The following is a 6,027-nucleotide window of genomic DNA, read 5'->3' as shown; positions in this document are numbered from 1 at the left end:
TTCCCCCCCAACCCCAATATGCTTTTTTTGGTGGGCACCAGGAGAAAGAGTAGGGGAGTAGAGGAGGGAGGAATAGTTGAACCAGTTTTTATTTTTACCTTTGAAGCTGCATACACTTGTACACACACATACAAACACTTGTGCACACACACACCAGATAAATCCAGGCATTGGAACAGTAGCCCCATAAGAAGGCAGTCCGTTGTTAGATACTGCATGCTGCTTTCCCAGGTTATTTTATTTTTCATAGGAAGTTCTTTTTTCCCCCAAATCCCAAATGCCCAGCCAGTATTTTCATCTGAACCGATGTGTCAAATGCACTTACACCTCAGATGGTTTCCTTCTCGTCTTGCAACTAATACATTTTTTATAAAGCACCATCTCCAGTTTCCTTTCAAGTTACGGATAGGATATCCTTTTTCCTGTTAAACTGCAGAATGATTTTTTTTTTCCCCAAAGAAAGGTGGTAATCTCTGGAGTCCTGTAAATAGGTTAGATGAACATATTATCTGAGTGACAAGACATTGTAGCTGTAGCTGTCACTGAAAGGCAAGTGGATTCTCCAGATACCCATCCTGCCAGATCCTACAGAGATATTTCAATTGTACCCAAGTCACCCAACAGAGCATCTACTTGCTGCTACAAAAAACACAGGAATGTATATTCAATCAGGCATCTCTTCTCTGTTTGCTCACGCAGTCAGATTTGGTTCATTTCGGATGCTACACCTGTCATGTGGTTTGAGCCAGGACTCCAGGCAACTTCCAGAGCAGGCCCCATCGCCCAGAATGAACCAATTACAGATGTTACCTGTAAATAACGCACAACTCCCGCAGCAGAAAGTGGAACAGCCCTGGACTTTTCCCTCGCAAAACCAACCTGTGATTTTCTCTAGGATAGATTATCACATTGGAGATGTGACTAATTCACTATCCTAAAGAACACAATCCTCTACATGAAATGAATACATGTTCTCCCTTTGTTGCACCTTCAACACAAAGTTGAGCTCCAAATGGATTGTATCTGCAATTGGCATTTGGTTGTATTGGAGCAGGTAAGGATGTTCACCTTTAACTTCACTAACAATTTATGTTCCCTCGGGGTTTACAATGACTGGGCTTCACTCTGCAAGTAGTTATGAGGGAGGATTCCAGTGGAGAGTGCCCAAGAATGGAAGTCGGGTGAATAAGGACCTTGATGTTATACCCTGAGTTGCTCTTGGTGATGGAATCATTTCATTTTAAATGATCAAAGTAGCTCGATCCTAAAGTTTCTTAATCCTAAAGGCATCTCCTCCTGCCTTCAGGACATCTCTACCTGGATGTCCCACTGGCACCTCAAAATTAACATGCTCAGAACAGAGTTGCTTATCTTTCACACAAACCCTGTCCTTCCTGACTTTTCCATCACTGTAGACATCATCTCTCTGTCTCACAGACCAGAAACTTTGACACCATCCTCAACTCATCTCTCTTATTCAACCCCTATATGCAATCTGTCACCTCTGTCACCAGATCCTTCACAACATATTTAGAATCCATCCCTTTCTCTCCATCCAAACTGCAATCATGCTAATCCAAACACCACCTTGACTACTGCCAGTAGCTTCCTCATTGAGCTCCCTGCCTCTTGTTTCTCCCTTTTCCAGTCCACACTTCACTCTGCTGCCCAGACCATTTTTCTAAAAGAAATTCAGTCCACGTCTTACTCCACAAAAACCTCCAATGGTTGCCCATCCATTAAATAGAAACTCCTTACCATCAGTTTTTCCTCGCCTATCTGATCTTACTAGTATCCTACTACAACCGGCCCACACATGTTGCCTATAGCAATTTCATTCAATCGTATTTATTGAGCACTTACTGTGTGCAGAGCACTGTACTAAGTGCTTGGGAAGTACAAGTTGGCAACATATATTTGTGTCTATATGCCTGACTAGATTGTACGCTTCTTTAGGGAAGGGAGTGTGTTTACTAATTCCGTTATATTTTCCCAAGTGCTTAGTGGCATATCCATTCCATTCCTAGCTTGGGCAGTGGCTAGCGAGTGGAAGGGAACCTGCTGCAAGTCAAAACTCACCTGTATTGGGCAGTAGCGGCTTGGGAGAGTCGAAGGCAGAGACTCAAGTTTACTGTGTGGAAGGAGACAATGGTAAACCACTTCACCATTTTTAACCAAGAAAACTCTATGGATACGTACCAGAATGACTGCAGATGTAGGTGGGGAGTTCTGGCAGAGATGTGACCATGGCGTCACTAAGGGTCAGAGACGATTTAATGGCATAAGACAAGACTTAGTTCAGTTCACTGTAAGAACTAAACAAATACTATTGATTGATTGATTATTGAAGTTGGCAGCTCCTGGGCAAGAATGGAAGGAACTTACTACGGAGGTGATCCATGCCTGCGGGTTGGTGGTACGAGATCGGTTGGTTTAAGGACAGGGGAGTAAGGAAATTGAGTTCAGTTGAGAGGGTGCTGTTTCGGATATGAATTTGTGGGTGAAGAGAAGGCAGCTTAGACGTGGAGACAAGTTGGGGCATGATGACATTAGAAAATTGGATGGGGATCAAAAGGGTGGTGCTCTCGGTAGGGTAACAGGACAGATTTACAGGGAAAGAGGGTGTGGGATAGAAGGCAGGTAAGGAGGTTGTGGTTGGAGAGTGGGACAACACCAAGCTGTTCAGTGTACCTCAATCTCATCTCTTACCCCGACCCTTTATCCATGTCCTCCCTCTAACCTAGAAATATTTCCCTTTCCATATCTGACAGACCTTCCCTATCTGTAAAATCCTACTAAAGTGATTACCTCCTCCAAGAAGGCTTCCCTGACTAGCCCCACATTTCCCCACTCTATTCACCTGCCCCTTTGCATCTCCTATGCTCTTGGGTGTGTACCCCTTAAGCACTTTTATACTCACCCCTGCCCTATAGTACTTATGTACACAGTGTTAAACTCTGTCATTTCTCCTGTCTGTAATATATTCTAATGTCTGTTTCCCCCACTACACTGTAAGTTCTCCGTGGGCAGGAATCCTGTCTATCAACACTAATGTACTGTACTCTCCCAAGAGCTTAGTACAGTGCTCTGCCCATGGACAATTGGTCAATTGATAAGGTTTAGGTTCAAAACATTTCAACTTCTTGGAGCTTTTCCAAAGTTTTAAAAATCAAATGGCAAAGAAAATCAATGAAAATGATATGCTATCGACAGGGTCAAATCTCAGGAAGGGAAGCACTTTGAGAGAGGCAGCATGGCAGAAAACTATGTGGGTGTTGTAAATTCATGCTGCTATTTCTACAGAGCATGACTGGTTGTTTAACTGCATGGCCTAGTAGACAGAGCATGGGCCTGGGAGTCAGAAGGACTTGGGTTCTAATCCTACCTCTGCCACTTGTCTGTTGTATGACCTTGGGGAAGTCCCTTAACATCACTGTGCCTAAATTACCACATCTGTAAAATGGGATTAAGATTACGAGCCTGAACCCTATGTGGGTCAGGGACTATATCCAACCTGTCTTGTATCTACCCCAGCACTTAGTACAGTTCCTGGCACACAGCACTTAACAAACACCACAATTATTAATAATCAGCTGGTTCCTTCCCCAGGGGCCTTAGTTTCTTGGTCTATAAAATGGGGATGAGTGATCCTTCTGGGTATTTCACAGGTCTAATAATAAGAATCTCTGAGTTAACTTTTCTGAATTACTCAGAAAGGGTTGGGGGAAGTTCAGAGTATTGCTCTGAATTGTGACAACCATATTCTCCACTTGTGCAGACATTCTCTTGGCTTAATCGATGAGAGCTGGTGAACTTTCTACCCCACCTGGGGAGGTGGGCAATTAGGAAAGGAAGGAGGGGTGCACTCCAAGCACATAATAATGTTCTTTTTAACTAAGCCAAGTGTATCCAAACAGCCCACTGATAGGGGCATTATAAATGCCTCATATAATGAGTTGCAAAAAACCTGCATTCCTAATGCTCTAAAAATTAAGACGGCTTAAGCTATTTCAATGACTACATTGCAACAACACAACACAAATGTGACATACTCCTATTCCATACTCTTCTTATTTGAGAAGCAGCATGGCTCAGTGGAAAGAGCATGGGCTTGGAAGTCAGAGGTCATGGGTTCGAACCCTGGCCCCACTAATTGCCAGCTGTGTGACTTTGGGCAAGTCACTTAACTTCTCTGTGCCTCAGTTACCTCATCTGTAAAATGGGGATTAAGACTGTGAGCCCCCCATGGGACAACCTGATCACCTTGTAACCTCCCCAGTGCTTAGAACAGTGCTTTGCACATAGTAAGCACTCAATAAATGCTATCATTATGATGATTATTATTCTTATTCTGAGAGGGCACACTTTAGGAATAATGCAACTTGCTACCAAAAACAGTGAGACGATCAGGCTGCTGGCCTTCTTATAAGATAGAGAGCTTTTTGGCCATTTTACTTCAGCAAGGGTATCATCGTCTATTAGCGATGATTAAGGAACATATTTTTGGAGGCAATTTTGGCAAGAATATGCAGCAGTAGGCTCAGTGGACTAAGTTATTCAAACAAAGGCTTTATTTAGACAGCTGGATGAAAGAGGGTTTGGCAGTACCATCATGTAAGCAGAGGGGAAAAGGGAGGCTGCTCACCTTCCAAGATGTACCCATCCAGGCTGGGCAACAATCCATGCTTTGCTTCAAGTCTATGTCGGTGTTCCCCTTCGATGTAGCTAGGTGTTTCCAGCCCACACACTTCATTCCTCTAATGCCAACCTTCTCAGTTTCATCTATCTCACCACCAACCATTTGCCCACATCCTGCTTCTGGCCCGGAATGCCCTCCCTCCTATCAATTACTCTCCCCACTTTCAAAGTCTTATTGAAGGCACATCTCCTCCAAGAGGCCTTCCCTGACCAAGCATTCCTGTCTTCTTCTCCCACTCCCTTCTGCATTGCCCTGACTTGCTCCCTTTATTCAGTTCCCATCCCAACTCCACAGCATTTATGTGTGTATCTGTAATTTTTATATATTGATGTCTGTATCCCCCTCTATGCGATAAGCTCGTTGTGGGCAGGGAATACATCTGTTTATTGTTGTCTTGTACTCTCCCAAGCGCTTTGCTCTGCACTCAGTAAGTGCTCATGAAATACAATTGACTGACAGGGAAAATTGTTGCCATTCTATCTTGGCCAGTTGGCTTTTCTCTACTCTTGGTCACGGTCCAGACCAAGTTTCTTTGGAGGGAGTCTCAGACCCACAGAACGTAGGGTACCTAGCAGCCATTTGGGCCCTATTGCATGGAGAGCAGGCTATTTTAAGAGCAATTGAGGGTGGGGGGGATGTGAGCACAATTAGCATCCCCAGTGTTGGAAGGGGAGAATAGAGTCCATTGTGGAGCAGCAGCTACTTTACATTACAGAAAATTGGTTTGTCCTTTTGATGTGTTGTTTCCATAGAAGCAGAGCTTAACCTTTTAAGTGAAGATTATAAAACCACCTAATTCATTTAAAATTAGGCTTCAAGCATATCAGCACTTAACGCTCAAGTGTTACTGTGGGATTTGATATAGCCATTGATCTGTCTGGTAGGCAGAGTGTTATTCTCCAACATTTGAAGAATCTTATTTTGGTAGCCATCTGTAGGTTTTTCATCAACTTTACAGGGAGACATCATTTTTCCACAAGAATACAGGAATATTAATAAATTACCTTCTAATTATCAGGCCACTTTGACTCCTCTTCATAAATTCAGGGGCCTGATACATAATTAAGAAACTTGCATGTTCAATTAAAGTAATTTATTGTTTTCTTTCAGACCTGACATAAAGAGCTTCTCAGAGATTGATATCACAACACAATGTTCTACACCATCTTCACAACTAGTCCCTTGTTGGATTTTTTTTAAGAACATGGTAATTTAAAAATAGCTAAATATTTACATATTAATAAAACATATATACATAAGATTGAGACATTATCCATAGATATGGAATGATTTTTTTTCTGCTAATAAAGCCTATAAAAAGGATTTCT

Source organism: Tachyglossus aculeatus, assembly GCF_015852505.1.
Source record: "Tachyglossus aculeatus isolate mTacAcu1 chromosome 12 unlocalized genomic scaffold, mTacAcu1.pri SUPER_6_unloc_1, whole genome shotgun sequence".
Taxonomy (NCBI): domain Eukaryota; kingdom Metazoa; phylum Chordata; class Mammalia; order Monotremata; family Tachyglossidae; genus Tachyglossus; species Tachyglossus aculeatus.
This window is presented reverse-complemented; position numbering follows the sequence as displayed.